Below are 20,227 nucleotides of genomic sequence, written 5' to 3' on the forward strand. Positions count from 1 at the left end.
ATCCCTCGGGTGGGCGCCCCCCCACTCTTAAATAAAAGGAAAACTCTTACCTGGCGTGCCGGGCGGCGGGAGTCTCACGGCGGCCCCTGCACCTCACAGCAGGGCCGCGCTGTGCCAGAGGCCGCCTGCCTGTCTGATACCGCCGGATTGAGTGGGGGAGGGGGCGCAGCTGCTCTGCGCGGCCTTCCTCCCTTCTCCCAGCGGAGAACACCACACCGGGTTCCTTCCCGCCAACAGAGCGCTGCGTTTCATTGGTAGAGGTGCTGCCATGTGGCGTCGCCTCTACCAATGAAACGCAGCGCCGGGGTGAGGGATGACCCTGGCCCTGCAAAGCAGAACAGGGTCCTAGTGCCCCTGTTCCGCTCGCTTCCCTCCCTGCTCTCGCGGCGCGGATGGTGGAGGGAAAAGGGAGGCCGCCGCGAAGCTCCCCCACTTGCTGGGGCGCCCCTCAGCGCCCCCTGATCGCCCAGGCGCTGTGGTGCATTGCGCCACTAGAGTCAATGGGCGAGCCGGGCCTGGACTCAGGACACCATCCAGATTGACCCCCTCGCTCAACCCACAACAGTACATTTAGGATTCTGCTTCCTGCAGAGACCCCTGCCAGCGTGGTGGGAGATGCTGGGAAGCTTTCTGGAGAGGCTCCTGGGAAATTAAAACTGCCTGTTCCTGTGATAAGCGATCCCTGGATGGTGTCCAAAGAATAGAAAGCCCGTTGCACATTAAAAGGGTTACATTATTCATGTAGAAATAAGGTCACATCCTGAACCACACGACAATTATAAGGGGTTCGGCAGCTGGTAGATGTAGATGGACTCTTCAAGCCCTAACAGGTCAAGGTAAAGGGACCCCTCACCATTAGGTCCAGTCGCGGATGACTCTGGGGTTGCGGCACTCCTCTCGCTTTACTGGCCGAGGGAGCTTCCGGGTCATGTGGCCAGCATGACTAAGCCGCTTCTGGCGAACCAGAGCAGCGCACGGAAATGCCGTTTACCTTCCTGCCGGAGCGGTCCCTATTTATCTACTTGCACTTTGACCTGTTTTTGAACTGCTAGGTGGGCAGGATCAGGGACCGAGCAACAGGAGCTCACCCCGTCGCAGGGATTTGAACCGCCGACCTTCCGATTGGGAAGCCCTAGGCTCTGAGCCCTTACTTCTGGCAAAAGGTTGAGATTGATTCCCTGGAAAGGCAATACCATGCCCACCCTCTTTGATCAATAGATAGAAGATATGGCAGCTCTTGCAACGTGTGAACGGATTGCTTTTAGATGCACCAGCATTTAAGAAGGATGTTGACAAGCTGGAAGGTGTGCAGAGGAGGGTGACCGAGATGATCAAGGGCTTGGAAACCAAGCCTTACAAGGAGCGGTTGAAGGAGCTGGGCATGTTTAGCCTGGAAAAGAGGCGATTGAGAGGAGATATGAGAGCCATCTTCCAGTAAGTTTCCGAGCACATTTCAAAGTGTTGGCGCTGACCTTGAAAGCCCTAAACGGCCTCGGCCCAGTAGACCTGAAGGAGTGTCTCCACCCCCATTGTTCAGCCCCCACCGTTCAGCCCGAGGGCCTTCTGACGGTTCCCTCCCTGTGAGAAGGGAGGTTACAGGGAACCAGGCAATGGGCCTTCTTGGTAGTGGCGCCCGTGCTGTGGAACACCCTCCCATCAGATGTCAAGGAAATAAACGACTATCTGACATCTGAAGGCAGCCCTGTTTAGGGAAGTTTTAATGTTTCATTTTAAGTTGTAATTTTCTCGTGTTTTTAAAATGCTGTTTCGTGCTGGCCCGAGTGGTTGGGGAAACCCAGCCAGATGTATGGGGTAGTAGTAATGATAATAATAATAATAATAATAATAATAATAATAATAATAATAATAATATGTTGTTGTTGTTGTTGTTGTTAATTATTATTATTATTTTAAGTAAATCTTTATTGTACAAAAAATAATACAAAGAATGAAACATCTACATACAAACATACCATACCATACATCACACAAAGAATGAACAAAGATTAATACATACACATACATACCATACCCATACACAATACACACATACCTAAAAAAACTAGTATTTTTAATGTATTCAATTTCTTTCTTCTGGGTTTAAAATCCAAAGAAACATATCTAACCTTCAAGATAAGAAAAGGAAAGTATAGAGAGAAAAGGACAAGGAAAGGAGATAGATTCAAGGGGAAAGTAAAAAGGAAAAAAGAAAGAAAATAAAAATAAAAAAGAAAGACAGGGAAGAAAAAGAAAGATGAAGCCTTGTTGACTGACTCAACAGTCATCTCTTACCAAAATTCATTCCATCCTCTGTCACTTCCACCACACTATACACAGGGATTTACCCTTCGATATTTTTACATATTGTCCTCTGTTTGCCCGCCATAATCACGTTAACACTTATACTTAATCATTATCCCATAATCTAAATCATAGTCACATTATCATAAGTTCTGTAAAAGAAAAGAAGAAACTCTCTAAATGTTAATTATTATTATTAACTACAAATATCTCAAGGGCAGCCACATGGAGGATTTAGCAAACCTGTTTCCTCCTGCTCTGGAGGTTAGGACCCAAACCAATGGCTTCAGGTTACAAGAAAGGGGATGAATACTAAATATCAGCAATAATTTTCTGGTGGTAAGAGCCATTCAACAGTGGAATGGACTATCTTGAAAGGTCGTGAACTCTCCTTCCTTGTAGGTTTTCAAGCAGAAGCTGCGTGGTCATCTGTCACGGATGCTTTGGTTGAGATTCCTGCATTGCTGTGATTGAGTTTGTATACATACTTAAGGAACATATGGAAGAGGCTCATTTATCGTTATATTTTGGCCCCAACAACATCCAACATACCATCTCAGGACTATTTAATTGCTCATCTTCTAACATTGTGTATGCCATCAAATGCCAACAGTGCCCTTCAGCTCTCTATATTGGACAAACAGGCCAAACCTTACGCCAAAGGATAAATGGACATAAATCTGACATCAGGAACCACAAGACAGAGAAACCAGTAGGAGAACACTTCAATCTCCCAGCACATTCTATACAAGATCTCAAAGCAGCTGTTTTATTACAGAAAAATTTCAGGAACAGACTGGAAAGAGAAGTTGCTGAATTGGAAATCATTACCAAGCTTAAAACCATGGAGCCACCTGGGATGAATAGAGACATCGGATTCTTATCTCATTATGCATGATCAAGCTTTCTTTAGTGCCTCAGCCCTTGCTTTTCCCCCGCAGGACCAATTGCAGTCATCAGCAGTCGTTAACAGCCATCTACAGGTTTACCACTCCCATCAGCCCATCACCCATTCCCCCCACCACCACCCTCTGTATATACATAAGGGTCTGACTCTTCTGATTCAAGTGTATCTGAAGAAGTGTGCATGCACACGAAAGCTCATACCAAAATAAAAACTTAGTTGGTCTTTAAGGTGCTACTGAAGGATTTTTTTTTATTTTGCTTCGACTCAGACCAACATGGCTACCTACCTGTAACTAGAATTTTGGGAATGATTCAGGCTCTTGCTTTAAACTTCCTGGATATCCATGATCATATTATAAAGTAGTGGAGATCTAGGTTATAAATCAAGCACTGCTAGGAACTGTTTCTTTCTGTTTTCCAAAGTATTATTCCCATTAAAAAAATTAATCCACTTTGGCGCAAGCAATTTTAAAAAATATTTTTTATTTTTAATCACTTTTATTAATGTTTATAGAGAAGAATACAAAACTTTGTATATTTCTCCCCCCCTTTTAAAAACCAAGCCAAGACTGTTATATGCATACAATAAAAACACAAAAAGGGGGAGGGAGAGAAATAGAGAAGGAAAAAGAAATAAATAAAAAGAGAGCGAAAAGAGGTGAAAAGATAGGAAAGAGAGGGAAATAAGGTTCAGAAAGGAAAAAACTTCTGATTCTTCATCTGCCTGCCAAATAAAAACAATATTCACTTCGTCCAGACCAATCCAATATAACAACCCACACAGAGCCACTTTCTAGAAACAAACATGATCTTTAGTTCTCAAATCCAGATGTCAAGATTTCATTTTCTTTTTTTTATGCAAGAAAAGTCTTTGACACAGGTTCACAATGACTTTTCTCTGATTAAACATGCAATCCCACCCCCCACCCCCGGAAATGGTGGGGAATATATGCTATATATGCTATCTGTCTAGTTAAAGGTAGGCATCTGTGTTGCTCTGCCATAGTCGAAACAAAATAAAAACATTCCTTCCAGTAGCACCTTAGAGACCAACTCAGTTTGTCATTGGTATAAGCTTTCGTGTGCATGCACACTTCTTCAGATACTGACGCGGGTGGCGCTGTGGGTTAAACCACAGAGCCTAGGGCTTGCCGATCAGAAAGTCGGCGGTTCGAATCCCCATGATGGGATGAGCTCCCGTTGTTCGGTCCTTGCTTCTGTCAACCTAGCAGTTCGAAAGCATGTCAAAGTGCAAGTATATAAATAGGTACCGCTCTGGTGGGAAGGTAAACGGTGTTTCCGTGTGCTGCTCTGGTTTGCCAGAAGTGGCTTAGTCATGCTGGCCACATGACCCGGAAGCTGAATGCTGGGCTCCCTTGGCCAGTAAAGCAAGATGAGCGCCGCAACCCCAGAGTCGTCCGCGACTGGACCTAATGGTCAGGGGTCCCTTTACCTTTACCTTTAAGGTGCTACTGGAAGGAATTTTTCGTGAAGCTGAGGCTCCAATACTTTGGCCACCTCATGAGAAGAGAAGACTCCCTGGAAAAGTCCCTGATGTTGAGAAAACTGGAGGGCACAAGGAGAAGGGGATGACAGAGGACGTGATGGTTGGACAGTGTTCTCGAAGCCACCAACATGAGTCTGACCAAACTGCGGGAGGCAGTGGAAGACAGGAGTGCCTGGCGTGCTCTGGTCCATGGGGTCACGAAGAGTCGGAGATGACTAAATGACTAAACATATGGTAATTTATGCACCTAACAGGTATCTAAAGCCATTTGCACAGAACAAACTACGTATTTTATCAAAGTAATTGTTGAACTTATCTTATATTTTGCAAATGTCAATCCATTTTTTCCCCTTTAAATTTTTTTGGGGGCCCCAAGAGATTGGGGCCCTAAGCTGTAGCTTGTTTAGCTTATACTGTACTTAAATCCGGCACTGGGGGTGGGGGGTGGCGGGGAAGTGAAATATGGACTGGGAAATCCGGCTTGTTTCCTACGAAGGCGTTTTGGCTCTGCTTTGACACAGCTGGCGGCAGCTGGGTGTCGCGTTTGGAGCGCGCGGCAGGGACGCAGTAGGAGTCCCAGGCTAGGGCTTTTGCAATCTGACTTGAGAGCGCAGCAACTAGTCATCTTTGCCCAGAGAGAAAGAGAGAGAGAGAGAGAGAAAGAAAGGGAGAGAGAGAGAGGCCTCTCCTGTACTCTTTCCCCTCCCAGGGGCCAGTCTGGGCAGGCCAGTTCGCAGTACCAGGCACGCCTCTCTGCCTCCACTCCGGTCGCTGTTGCGTCTCTTTTGCAAACCGAGACAGAAACAAGCGAAGTGTTGGAAAGAAACAAACGCGCGCGCGCGAGAGAGAGAGAAAAGCCAGCCAAGGAGAGGCGGGTAGAGGGGGGTGGGATGTTGTATTTCCCGGCGATTCCTCCTGCTGCTGCTGCTTTTACCAGGGCAAGGAAGTGAGCATGGAAAAGGAAAGAGACCCGGCACCGTGAGATTCTCCCCGGAAAAAAGCAGAAACTGTAAGTTGTGGCTGGGTGTCTTTGCAGGTTGCGGAATAGCTCGCGGAAAACGTCTCTCGGTGCATTTCTGACACACACACACTCCAGCAGCAAGGAGTTCCACAGATCAGGCACTCCATGAAAACTTCCACCCTCCTCACACAGAAGTGCTCCCCTTGATCCTATCTGGGTCTTTTCCTTCTCTCTCTCCCCCCCCCCCAGGTTTGTGATAACTTAATCCCCCTGGGATGTTGATCTCTCTCCCTCTTGCGCTATTTTTAGGTTCCTGTTTTGTCAACCGCCGGTTTTAAATAGGTTGTGACCTGTCAGGGAGATGGGGCGCAACACCTAGATCAGTTTGCAGCCTTGAGACTTAAAAAGCCAACAATCAAAGGGCGATTTTTAAACATTCTTTTAAAAAATAAGGTCATGCAATCAGCCCTTGGGGGTTCAAAGTGGTATATGTACAAATTTAGGAAAGCCTTTTGAGTCATTGCAACTTAGCTCACATTTTGTACGATAACGTGATTTATTTCATGATGATTCATGGTTTATTTATGATGTACAAATGTGTGGTTAAATTTTTTTTATATAAAAAAGGTTGCTGGCTGCTTCCTTTTGAGCAAGCATGAATAAACTCTGGCGTTAGGTTCTTGCAAGGGGGGGGTTGTTACACCATTGCATTCCCCACTCACCACAACCCTGCGAGGTAGGCTTGACAGGTTGAGAGGTACTGACTTGCCCAAGGCCTCCCCAATAGCTTGCATGTCTGACCCGGATTTGAACCCAGTGCTTCTGAGCCCAGTGTTGTATTGGTTGTTAAGTGTGGGTGGGCCAGGAAGCAGAGCTGTGGGTGGGCATTACTTGGAACAATCTGGCCATTAATAAATCTGAGCAAAAAGTTATTCAACTGTTAGCTATTTGATGAGTCAAATCAAATCCTTTACTAATCTCTGTGGGGCAACTGTGAGGACACAGGCGGACCTTGGAAAAACACGTTTAGGAAGACTATATTGTGATTTCTATTATGCTACCTCCCTGTTCAGCTCAGGGTGTTTCAGTTTGTGAGGAGCTGTTGTTTATTCTTTTTACTGTATTGGGATTTTTGTCCAGGCTGAGAGTTTAAAATATACTGTATTTCTTGACCTGCTCAAGTGGCATGGGCATCCATAGCTTGCAGGGGTCGGGGAATTGCTCTTTCTGGATGAACCCTAATTCCCCAGATTCCCAGCTTTCATTAAACAAACTCCCTAGTATTTGTGAGCCTGAGATTTGCAGCAAAATGTACTGACACCGTAACGATCATTTGCGCGTGTGAAAAACTAGCTTCCTCCTCACTTTCAGTATTTGGTTTCCCCACCCTCCCAAAATTCCTGGGAACACCCATGGGTCCAAGGATGAAGATTCAGACGCAGAAATAATATTGCAGCATTCCACCCAACACACAACATAACACAGCCCCTATAGAATAGGGCAGGCTTTGCCAACTCAGTGCCCTCCAGAAGTTTTGGACTACGACTCCCGCCAGCTTCAGACGTCTCCGCAAATTACGATAGTTTCTGCATCCTGCACCAGACAGAAGGAATTCGAGCTAAGCTCTTAATTCCTTAGTGTAGTGCAAGGTGTTCAATGGGAGGAAGCCTCCTTTAATTCCCTTGTAGCATGCGCTGGCATCCTGCTTCCCTTGTAGCATCCTGCTTCCCAGAAAGCCACGAGAAATGCAGGCTGCTATCGTGAATGAAACGATGGCATACAGCAGCATCTAGCTTCTAAAATTTCTGGGTAGGGCTGGGTGAGGCCCCCTGCCCATGAAACCCTGGAAAACCTCTGCTAGTCTGGGTAGACAATGCTGAGCTAGGTGGAGCAGCAGCCTGGCTCCCTTTCAATGCAGCTTCCTATGTATTTAAAGCACAATGGTGTTTTGGAATGTCACAAACAATTGGCTCTGTGCTTGCAAAATGATCCGATCCAGTTTCGAGCGAGTCTTAACACCCAGTGGGCAATCAAAATAGGCACAGGTTGCATGTTAGCTACAGGACTGGGAACAAACCTCACCCACCTTGTTATACGCACAGAAAATAGTTACTTTGCTTGCTTTAATAGAAGGATGAAAGGAAGGATCAGATGACTCCGTAGAACACGTCAACACACAAACACAAAAACATCCCTTGCTTTGGAAAACCTGGCTTGCCCCCTCCCCCCTAACCTTGTCTTTTCATTTGTTTATCATTGAAGCAAAACCTGGTTTTGTTCTTGCGAGACGTGAATTTGCTTGGAGTTGTCACGGTGCCGTCCATCTCTTAATTTGTTTGCGGCGCGGGCGAACGGAGGATTTGCGTAGAAACGAGGATCCCCCGCAGGAACTGAAATCACTTCTTGCAAACTCCAAAGTTGCCAGAGTGGTGGATGTTTCAGGAGGTAAACACACTCGGGGAAACAGAGTGCCTCCTTGGTGGCCAAACTCTTAGTATGGCCGGATTTGCGAAATATAGTCCCCAGGTGGGGCATTGCTTCGGCAAGTGAAGCCCATGCGCTTTCACGGTTCGAAAACACACCGGCTGTTGCTCAGATGGCACCAACACCTGTGATTTGGGGGTAGCTGTTGGGGCCTCCAGTGCCCCCTGGCAGGGCACACGGCCATGTCTGTCCTAACCCCCCCCTTAAATTCTTTCCTGGCCCTGCAGTCAGTGCCGGATTAACCCCTCTGGAGGCCCCTAGGCAGTTGAAATCTCGGGGCGCCCTCGCAAATGATCCGCTAATACTTTTTTTTATCTTTCAAGATCAAATCAATATTACTTTGATCTGTTGCCACAGGACCCCTAAAGGACATGGGGCCCATAGGTCAGTGCCTACTCTGCCTATTTGGTAGGGATGCGGGTGGCGCTCTTGGGCTTGCCTCTTGGGCTTGCCGAACGGAAGGTCGGCTGTTCGAATCCCCGCCACGGAGTGAGCTCCCATTGCACTGTCCCAGCTCCTGCCAACCTAGCAGTTTGAAAGCACACCAGTGCAAGTAGATAAATAGGTACTGCTGTGGCGGGAAGGTAAACGGTGTTTCTGTGTGCTCTGGCTTCCATCACGGTGTCCCGTTGCACGAGAAGTGGTCTAGTCCTGCTGGTAAAGGACATGACCCGGAAAGCTGTCTGCGGACAAACGCTGGCTCCCTCGGCCTGGAAGCGAGATGAGTGCCACACCCCATAGTCGCCTTTGACAGGACTTAACCATCCAGGGGTCCTTTACCTTTTACCTTTACCTGCCTATTTGGTAATCCACTGCCTGAAACTGATGGGATTAAAGCCACAGGCCCTACAATAGCCTTCACCCACATGGTGATATTTTGGACCACAACTCCCGCCTGCATTGGTCCTGAACCAGTAATAACAGTGTTGTGTAGATGTTGCAAAGTGGGGGAGAACTTTGCCCCCAAGACAACCCCTGGTCCCTTTGCTCTCTAAGCAGCTCTGGGCAGCCCCAGCTTGAAAGGGACTTTGCCCCTCCGGCAATCAGCAGTGTCATAACCTGAAGCAAGACACACTTCAGCTGCACAGGATCCGATAGGGCCGACTCAGGTTAGTGGGGCAATGCCCCCACCCTCAGAGGCTCAAAGCGGTGGTGGCAGTCCAGGAGAGAGTCTTCTCTGTAGCCCCTAAGCAGTGAAACTCCCTCCCCACGAAGGGGCACTGGGCACCTTAGAATCATAGAATCATGGAGTTGGAAGAGACCACAAGGGCCATCCAGTCCAACCCCCTGCCGAGCAGGGAACACCATCAAAGCATTCCTGACAGATGGCTGTCAAGCCTCTGCTTAAAGACCTCCAAAGAAGGAGACTCCACCACACTCCTTGGTAGCAAATTCCACTGCCGAACAGCTCTTACTGTCAGGAAGTTCTTCCAAATGTTTAGGTGGAATCTTCTTTCTTGAAGTTTGAATCCATTGCCCCGTGTCCGCTTCTCTGGAGCAGCAGAAAACAATCTTTCTCCCTCCTCCATATGACATCCTTTCATATATTTGAACATGGCTATCATATCACCCCTTAACCTTCTCTTCTCCAGGCTAAACATACCCAGCTCCATAAGCCGTTCCTCATAAGGCATCGTTTCCAGGCCTTTGACCATTTTGGTTGCCCTCTTCTGGACACGTTCCAGCTTGTCACTATCCTTCTTGAACTGTGGTGCCCAGAACTTGACACAGTACTCCAGGTGAGGTCTGACCAGAGCGGAATACAGTGGTACTATTACTTCCCTTGATCTAGATGCTATACTCCTATTGATGCAGCCCAGAATTGCATTGGCTTTTTTAGCTGCTGCATCATACTGTTGACTCATGTCAAGTTTGTGGTCTACCAAGACTGCTAGATCCTTTTCACATGTACTGCTCTCAAGCCAGGTGTCTCCCATCCTGTATTTGCGCCTTTCATTTTTTTTTGCCCAAGTGTAGTACCTTACATTTCTCCTTGTTAAAATTCATCCTGTTTGCTTTGGCCCAATTGTCTAATCTGTTAAGGTCATTTTGAAGTGTGATCCTGTCCTCTGGGGTATTAGCCACCCCTCCCAATTTGGTGTCATCTGCAAACTTGATCAGGATGCCCTCAAGCCCATAATCCAAGTTGTTTATAAAGATGTTGAATAAGACTGGGCCCAAGACAGAACCCTGTGGCACCCCACTAGTCACTACTCTCTAGGATGAAGAGGAGCCATTGATGAGCACCCTTTGGGTTCGGTCAGCCAGCCAGTTACAAACCCACTGTTAAGGTCATTTTGAAGTGTGATCCTGTCCTCTGGGGTATTAGCCACCCCTCCCAATTTGGTGTCGTCTTCATTGTACAGCTTTCGGAGGATGTGCGCTGAAGACACACCTGGTTTTTGACACTTGCGGTCTACATTTTTAAGACTCACCTGATTTTAATGATTGTAAGTGGTTTTAATTTTTTTTTAATGTTGTACTTGTTTTATCATGACCTGCCCTGGGACTTTAGGGTAAAGGGATAGATAGATAGATAGATAGATAGATAGATAGATAGATAGATAGACGTACCTTGGTTGTCAAACGGGATCTGTTCCGAAAGTCCGTCCGCCTTCCGAAAACGTTTGACAACCAAGGCGCAGCTTCTGATTGGCTGCAGGAGCTTCCTGCATGCAATCGGAAGCCGCCTCGGATGTTTGGCTCCCAAAGAACATTCGCAAACCCGAACACTCACTTCCGGGTTTGTGGCGTTCGGGAGCCAAAATGTTCAACTCCCAAGGCGTGAGGTACGACTGTACATAAATACAGTACATAGATAGATAAACATGGCTTTCCCCCCAGCTGGAACTCAGTTCTTGTACTTCTCAGGTGGGCGCCATTGCTATTATAAAAGAACAAGGAAAGCGTTCCGTTTCTCCCAAGACACATCTTTTGCAAGCGCTCCTCGACAACACAGTACATTTCTGCATGTTATAACCACTCATATAATGTCCATTTCTCTCCTTTTTTTTGGTTGTACAATTGGAGCTGGGGCCTTCTGCAAAATCCAGAGAATTACACATTGAAGACCTGGGATAGACGTAGTTGGTAGACATGGCTCATAGCCTGAGGCTCTGAATCTCAGGGTCGTGGGTTCGAGCCCCGTGTTGGGCAAAAGGTTCCTGCATTTGAGGCGGTTGGACTACATGACCCTCGTGGTCCCTTCCAATTGTATGGTTCATGGTGCATTCTGGCACATTTTTTATAGAAAAATAGCACACTGGATAGATAGATAGATAGATAGATAGATAGATAGATAGATAGATAGATAGATGATAGATAGATAGATAGAGATGCCTCTCCTAGTCTTCAAATTGGAACAGACTAGAAATCAAAGGAATTGCAACTCCAGCTCCCATTATACAACCCCACCGCTAATTCCATGCTAAGCTAATTTCCATTGATACCGTCTCCCTCCCTAACTGTTTCCCCTTGAGGTTACTCTGCCAGGATGAGGAAGGTTTAATAGTTCCTCTCCCAGGCTGACCAGCCTCTCTTTCAGCCTGGCCAGACTATAAGAGAAGAGAGAGTGAGAGATCAGGAAAGAGAAGACATTCATTGTTCCTCTTCCATGGGCAAGGCGGTCTTTCTCAATGGCACGGGATTAAATCCTGCTCTCCATCCACAAATGCATAGGCTCCAGTTAAGTCACGGGGCCCAACTCAGAATCAGAAAGGTGTCTTTGCTCTAGTTATCATCTGAGACCCAGCATGTCATGCCAGACAAACCTCATCTCTCTCTTTTCATAGAATCATAGAGTTGGAAGAGACCACAAGGGTCATCCAGTCCAACCCCCTGCCAAGCAGGAAACACCATCAAAGCATTCTTGACATATGCCTGTCAAGCCTCTGCTTAAAGACCTCCAAAGAAGGAGACTCCACCACACTCCTTGGTAGCAAATTCCACTGCCGAACAGCTCTTACTGTCAGGAAGTTTTTCCTAATGTTTCGGTGGAATCTTCTTTCTTGAAGTTTGAATCCATTGCTCCGTGTCCGCTTCTCTGGAGCAGCAGAAAACAACCTTTCTCCCTCCTCCATATGACATCCTTTCATATATTTGAACATGGCTATCATATCACCCCTTAACCTTCTCTTCTCCAGGCTAAACTTACCCAGCTCCCTAAGCCGTTCCTCATAAGGCATCGTTTCCAGGCCTTTGACCATTTAGGTTGCCCTCTTCTGGACACGTTCCAGCTTGTCAATATCCTTCTTGAACTGTGGTGCCCAGAACTGGACACAGTATTCCAGTTGAGGTCTGACCAGAGCGGAATACAGTGGTACTATTACTTCCCTTGGTCTAGATGCTATACTCCTATTGATGCAGCCCAGAATTGCATTGGCTTTTTTAGCTGCTGCATCACACTGCTGACTCATGTCAAGTTTGTGGTCTACCAAGACTCCTAGATCCTTTTCACCTGTACTGCTCTCAAGCCAGGTGTCACCCACTCTTTTGTTTTTGATAGAGTTACAAGCTTGGTGGATCAGGGGAACGCTGTGTGTAGTGTATCTACTGAGATTCTATGGATGCTCAAAAAACAGGTTTTCTGGAGGAGACCACGGGGGCGGGGGGGAGCCTTCACACAATTTGCAGTGCATTTTTTGGGGGGGCAAGGCAGGAAGCCTGCTGTGCTAATGCCCGTTCCTGCCGCCCAAAGGCGTTTCTCCCTAACATCATCTGAAAAAGGCTCAAGCGCCCAGCGACCAAACTGTGGCAACTCAAGCGGTGGGGGGCCATGTGTGAACTGACCCCCCCTAGAGAATGATCTGGTAAGCTGAGCTGGCAGAAATCCCTTCGATACCCAGAGACTCAGGGCACGACCCTTGGGGGGGGGGGACACCAACCTGAACAAAATGTTCCGTTTAGCCGGACGTCAAAACAAATAGTGCACCCGCGGAGCGAGTTTGTTTGCAGAAGCACGCCAGGGCTTTTGGCTGCAATGCCTGGCAGGGGTGTTTGGGGGGGGGACTCTTGCCTGTAGGGCGGTAATGAGAGTGGGGGGCAGCACACCACTATTCTTCCAGGACCCCCCCTCCCCACAAGCTGAATCCCCGTCATTGCAAATGAGGGATGGCCACTGTGAGAAAGAGGATTCTGGCATACATGGGCCTTTGGCCTGATCCAGTTACGGAGCTCTTTTTCTTCTTCAGTACAGATTTGCCTACTAAAGTTTCTTATGCACTGGTCTCTCCCCATGTTCATATGTTCTGTAAAAAGGGACTGGACTTCACTGGTTTCGGAGCTGGTGTATGTCGTAGCCCCGTTCGAGTCTGGTTGCCAAGCAAGCAGGGGCTACGAATCCCCAAGGAACACTTGCCTGAGATCAGAATTCGCATACGACGTCTGACAGTCCAGAGGTCAGGGAATCCAGAAGATCACAGGGCCAAGGGTACAGAAGGAGAGCAATAATAATAATAATAATAATAATAATAATAATAATAATATTTATACCCTGCCCATCTGGCTGGGTTTCCCCAGCCACTCTGGGCGGCTTCCAACAAAAGGTTAAAAATACATTAAAACATCAGTCATTAAAAAACTTCCCTAAGCAGGGCTGCCTTCAGATGTCTTCTAAACATCAGATAGTTGCTTATTTCCTTGACATCTGCTGGGAGGGCGTTCCACAGGGCGGGTGCCACCACCGAGAAGGCCCTCTGCCTGGTTCCCTGTAACCTGGCTTCTTGCGGTGAGGGAACTGCCAGAAGGCTCTCGGAGCTGGACCTCAGTGCCTGGGCCGAAAGATTGGGGCGGAGATCATAGCTGCCAAGTTATCCCTTTTTTAAAAGGGATTTTCCCTTATGCTGAATAGGCTTCCTCACGAGAAAAGGGAAAACTTGGCAGCTATGGCGGAGATGCTCCTTCAAGTCTACTGGTCCGAGGCCGTTTAGGGCTTTCAAGGTCAGCACCAACACTTTGAATTGTCCTTGGAACGTATTGGGAGCCAATGTAGGTCTTTCAGGACCAGTGTTATATGGGCTCGGTGGCCGTCCCCAGTCACCAGTCTAGCAGACCACAGGCGTCGTTTTCAGCAGCTGACTGCTGCTGAGGGCTCTGTTTCAGAAGGCTGGAGCCAGCTGATTCCCATCAGTGCCTTCTCATAGAATTGTAGAGTTGGAAGGGACCCAAGGGTCATCTAGTCCAACCCCCTGCAATGCAAGAAACTTGGCTAAAAATTATCCATGACAGATGGCCATCCAACCTCTGCTTAAAAACCTCCAAGGAAGGAGAGTCCACAGCCTCTGGAGGGTGAAGCCTGAGTCACTCTGCCATCTCCCCCTTCAGGCTGGTGTTCACCAGGTGAAGCTGACCCCTGGCCCATGACTGTGTCCTTCACCCCTTAGGGTGTCTGTCTGTATGTGTGTCCGCTTTCTCCAGCAGCGGCTGGTGGTGTCTACAGGCCTGGCCCACTTCCATATCTCAACTCTTCTCCTCGGCTTGGCAGCTATTTAAGACTCTGTTTTTGTAGATGGTTTAGTAGGAATCAGAGCAGAGGTCTCCGCATGTGTGCATTGAAGGAGGAGCTGGCGAACATCAAGGACTCAAAACTTTTCTAGTTTTCAAGGAGTTTTTACAATCTTGTTAAAACCTCAGGGAGGACAAAGGGCGAAAATCAGAATATATTATATAGCTGTTAGTGGTAGTGGGAACTCGGCCTTCCTGGCAGGCTACATAGGGAAGCTGCCTTAAACTGGTCTATCTAGCTCCATATTGTCCACACTGACTGGCAGCAGCTCTCCAGGATTTCAGGTAGGGTTGCCCCCTCCTACTTACCAGACCCAGACCTGCAAAGCGGTAGCTTTATATAGCTTCAAACCCATACCCTTTTCCTATAGGACACTGAGGATTTTCTTTCAGAGCTGAGGATAATGATGATTTCAGTTTATATCCGCCTTCATTCCCAATACCAATCAACAAGCATTCTCAAAAGAACCTAAAAACATTCCAAACACAGTTTGAAAACATTCAGGAATGTTTTTTAATTCCTTCTGTGAGACAGCGAGGAAGGAGGCAGACACACCTCACAAGGGAGGGCATTCGGGGAAACAAGGAGCCACCACCGAAAAGACCCTGTCATTGCTCAGTGCCAACCAGGCAGCCCAAAGTGGTGTCACCACCACCAAGGCCTTGCCTGATGATTGTAGGGCCTCTAGTTGCCTTGGCAGACTACAGTTCATAAACAAGATTTGGTTTGTGTAGAAATGAGCTTTCTTTGTCCCAGGCTGTTAATAAGTGTCCTGGTCCTGACTCTCTTTTGTTGGCCCAAATCCAGGTGTGCTCAGCTGCTCCTGGAGAGGCTTTGCTTACTGTGCATGTTCAGAACTTACGACAAAAGTGTCATTCCCACCCCCCCACCCCAGACCCTACTGCCAGCTTCTCTCTCATTGCAAACTGACTTGTCCTGAGCCAGACTCCTGGTCCAGTCAGCTCCCCATTGTCTCATACCCTCCAACTTTTCTCCGATGAAAATAGGGGACATCCTAAGGAAAAGCAGGACATTCTGGGATCAAATCAGAATCATAGAATCGTAGAGTTGGAAGAGACCACAAGGGCCATCCAGTCCAACCCCCTGCCGAGCAGGAAACACCATCAAAGCATTTTTGACATATGCCTGTCAAGCCTCTGCTTAAAGACCTCCAAAGAAGGAGACTCCACCACACTCCTTGGTAGCAAATTCCACTGCCGAACAGCTCTTACTGTCAGGAAGTTCTTCCTAATGTTTAGGTGGAATCTTCTTTCTTGTAGTTTAAATCCATTGCTCCATGTCCGCTTCTCTGGAGCAGCAGAAAACAACCTTTTCCCCTCCTCTATATGACATCCTTTTATATATTTGAACATGGCTATCATATCACCCCTTAACCTTCTCTTCTCCAGGCTAAACATACCCAGCTCCCTAAGCCGTTCCTCATAAGGCATCGTTTCCAGGCCTTAAACCAGGAAACCGGGACATCTTCTGTAAATCCAGGACTGTCCCTGGAAAATAGGGACACTGGGAGGGTCGGCTGTCTGAGCAGTGGCTGTCCAGGGTTTAGGACAGGAACCTGTCCCATCCCCGAATGGATATGTTGGAAACTGAACCTGGGGCCTTTTGCGTGAAAAACAAAGGATCATAGAAAGATGCCCTTATATTGAGTCAATTGGTCCATCTAACTCAATATTGTCTACACTGACTGGCAGCAGTTCTCCAGGGTTTCCGGCAGAGGGTCTCTTCCAGCCCCACCTGGAGATGCCAAGGAATGAACTGAGACCTTAAGTACATAAGGAGAGTGCTGCAGCTGGATCAGGCCAGCGGCCCATCGCTTCCAGCATCCTGTACTCGCAGCGGCCGACCACTTCACCCAGATATTCTGCTTCTTAGCCCGTACAGTATTAACAATCTTATTAGGGAAATGAAAGAAATAGAAAGCTTCCTTCCTGACATTTCCCCGAAAGCCGAAACCACTTCTTTATGTGGTCAGCTGTTCTAAGCAGCCGTATCACTTACAAAATCCACAAATGTCTGCTAAATCGAAATGTTTCTGAAAGCCTTTATTAAAAGAAAGCATATCAGTGAACTGAAAAGCACCTCTTTTTTCCCCTGTTGCTCAAAGACATCCATGCGTACTGACTGCTTTGAACAGTTTGAAATCTTTCAGGTAAACAAAAACAGTCTGAAACATCTAGCACAGGCACCCCCAAACTTCGGCCCTCCAGATGTTTTGGACTACAATTCCCATCATCCCTGACCACTGGTCCTGTTAGCTAGGGACATACCTGCCAAGTTGCTGTCGGAGAAATAAGGGACCGGGTGGAAGTAGCAGACCGCAAGTAGCGCTGCCGCCATTTTGGAACTGGGCAGAGCATGCTCAGAAGTGACTTTTGATGCTGCTTTGCCCAGTTCCAAAATGGCCGCCGCGCCAGAAGTCGCACTGCAGCCATTTTGGAACTGGGCAGAGCAGCATCAAAAGTCGCTTCTGAGCACGCTCCGCCCAGTTCCAAAATGGCCGTCGCGCCAAAATAAACCGGGGGAAAACAAAAAAACCCCGATTTTTCAGCTAGGAACAGCTGGAAAAACGGGGATTTCCCGGGGAATACGGGAGACTTGGCAGCTATGGCTAGGGGTCATGGGAGTTGTAGGCCAAAAACAGCTGGAGGGCCGCAGTTTGGGGATGCCTGATCTAGCAGGTACCACTTAACCCCAACCCAAACCCCAACTCTAACCCCAATCCTAACCCTAATCCCAACCCCACCCCTAACCCCACCCCTAATCCCAACTCTAAACCCAACCCTAACCCTAAACCCAACTATCAGTCATCTGAGAAGTGTTGTGGCTCTGCTGGAAGAGATGTCTTCCTAGGTGCGCTCTCTCTCTCTCTCTCTCTCTCTCTCTCTCTCTCTCTCTCTCTCTCTCTCTGCCCTCCTGTATCTCCAGTTGAGTGACTCATTGCTTTAATAGGTCAAAGTCATCATGCTGTCGAAGAAGCGTGGGGTGATTTTATAGGCCGCTCAGGTGTGTGGGAGGGACACCGAGAAAGACAAAGGGTTTTGCCTTTAATGATGGGAAGGAACTTTTCAAAGATAAGTGGCCAATTTAGACCGGACGTTGGAAGGAGGGAGACCAAATGAAAAAGATGCACTTAAGGATTTTGCTTGCTTGTTTGTTTGTTTTGGAGGGGGCACTTCCAGGTTACCTGTTTCTTGAGGAATTCATCCTGATTCCTTTGCAGGGAGACAAAGTTGGCTCTTGAATGACTTTGTTTTCAGGGAGATTAGACGAGAATTCGTTCTATGTGGGGTTTTTTGGCAGGGAGGTTAGAAAAGGTTGCCTATTTAATGAGTAATCCCAGTTTATTTGTGTGGGAGATTAGACTATTTGGCTATTCAATGAGCGTTCATTCCGATTTAGGTTAGATGCTCCTGTGTCAAAGCAAATATTGGCTCACACTTTCCAGTGTGTTTTCTGCCACTTTCCTTATTGCTAAAAGCCTGAGCACATGACCTCCCAATCCACTCTAATTACACAACCTGAACTTGCCATTATGGGATTGAGGTCACACCCACACCACGAATTTCAAGCATGTGAGTTCACCCAAAGAATCTTGGGGACTGTAGTCCGTTAAGGGTGCTAGGAATTAGTTCTGTGATGGGTGAACTGTAGTTCCCGAGGTTCATTGCAGGAAGCCATGGCTCTTAAAATGACATAAATGTGCATTATAGAATCATAGAGTTGGAAAAGACCACAAGGGCCATCCAGTCCAACCCCCTGCCAAGCAGGAAACACCATTAAAGCATTCCTGACATATGCCTGTCAAGCCTCTGCTTAAAGACCTCCAAAGAAGGAGACTCCACCACACTCCTTGGCAGCAAATTCCACTGCCGAACAGCTCTTACTGTCAGGAAGTTCTTCCTAATGTTTAGATGGAATCTTCTTTCTTGCAGTTTGAATCCATTGCTCCGTGTCCGCTTCTCTGGAGCAGCAGAAAACAACCTTTCTCCCTCCTCTATATGACATCCATTTTAAGTTGTTTGCAATGTTCTCTTAAGTAAATTGTAAAATTTTCCCATTCCTTATTAAAGTTTTCCATCTCCTTGGTTTCTGATTTTCCCGGTCATTTTTGCCATTTCAGCGTAGTCCATCATCTTCATCAGCCATTCGTCTCTGGTCAGGACTTTAAATTCCCTGTTCACTGTTTCAGCCAGCCAGATGTGCCTTCTTCCAAGATATTCCATCATGTTCCCTTCTCCCCATTTCCCACTCCTCCCTCCAAAAAAAAAAAATCACTATTAATATATTTCTTCTTAATTGTCTTTCAGTTCAATAATTCCTTTGATAAAATGCATATTTTGTTATGTGCAAGTGGCTTCATATACCTATTAGGTCCATAAATTACCATATAGCGTATACCAGGCATCCCCAAACTGCGGCCCTCCAGATGTTTTGGCCTACAGCTCCCATGATCCCTAGGTAACAGGACCAGTGGTCAGGGAAGATGGGAATTGTAGTCCAAAACATCTGGAGGGCCAAAGTTTGGGGATGCCTGGCATATATTCAACGCACACAAAAAGTGACAATTTGTTGCTGACAAAGGACATATAACGGGCCCCATTACCTTCAGTAGCTTAGAGCAGTGTTTCTCAACCTTTTTTGGGCCACGGCACACTTGTTCTATGAAAAAAATTCCCGCGGCACACCAACTCTGTGCCGCCCTATATTTAGTTTAGTTTGGAGGGGAGACGTAAAGCATGCCACTGAAGTACTGCTGCACGGTAGCCAGGCGGACCCACCAGGCGCAGAGCCTGTGGAGCGAGTGGGGACACATTAGACGGCACGCACAGACCCCAGGCGGGCAGACACGGGCGCGCAGCTGCCGCCACCTCCCTCCCAGCCACCCCAGGCAGCCACCGCCGCTCTGGCCCGGCGAAGGGAAGCCCTGCGCAGCCTTCCCCGCCTGCCTCCTCCTCCCCAGGCGGCGGCGCCCTCTCTGGCCTCCGGCTGGATGCCGACTCTAAATTTTGCCGCGACGTGCGGCGACGAGAAGGGCGATTTGCATTGTCACGGTACTGCTGCACGGTAGCCAGGCGGACCCACCAGGCGCAGAGCCTGTGGAGCGAGTGGGGACACATTAGACGGCACGCACAGACCCCAGGCGGGCCTCGCGTCGTGACCCAGCCGGCTTCCTTTCCGGCGGGTCAGCGACGTGACAATGCAAATCGCCCTTCTCGTCGCGGCACACCAGCCAGCGTCTCGCGGCACAGTAGTGTGCCGCGGAACACCGGTTGAGAAACGCTGGCTTAGAGCCTCATCAAACTGAAATCCGGCCCTGCTCAGAGGGGCCTTGCACCCACCCACCATTATTGGGGTCTCTCACCCCACACGGTAGCTATAACATTTCTTCCCCCCTCTTCCACGAAGCAACATGTCATGCGCAAAGCCTCAGAGCCACACTCCCAAAGTACTGGCTCCCAACTCCCCAACGGAGCAAGTTCACCGGCGGGGCCTCTGCTGTTTGCTCTCCACATCTGGCACTCAGAGGCATGCAATCTGTGTTCAT

At 47.9% G+C, this 20,227-nt stretch overlaps 1 protein-coding gene across 1 annotated transcript in view; it reads left to right on the plus strand.

The window, feature by feature from the left end:
• Positions 1–5,388: 5,388 nt before the first annotated feature.
• P2RY2 (purinergic receptor P2Y2) overlaps positions 5,389–20,227 on the plus strand; it is a 36,266-nt gene continuing 21,427 nt past the window's right edge. Inside the window, exon 1 of the mRNA XM_035115851.2 lies at positions 5,389–5,723. The gene's annotated coding sequence lies outside the window, so the exon portion shown is untranslated. The remainder of the gene's footprint in view (positions 5,724–20,227) is intronic.

The sequence above is a fragment of the Zootoca vivipara genome, chromosome 4 (assembly GCF_963506605.1).
Source record: "Zootoca vivipara chromosome 4, rZooViv1.1, whole genome shotgun sequence".
Lineage (NCBI taxonomy): Eukaryota > Metazoa > Chordata > Lepidosauria > Squamata > Lacertidae > Zootoca > Zootoca vivipara.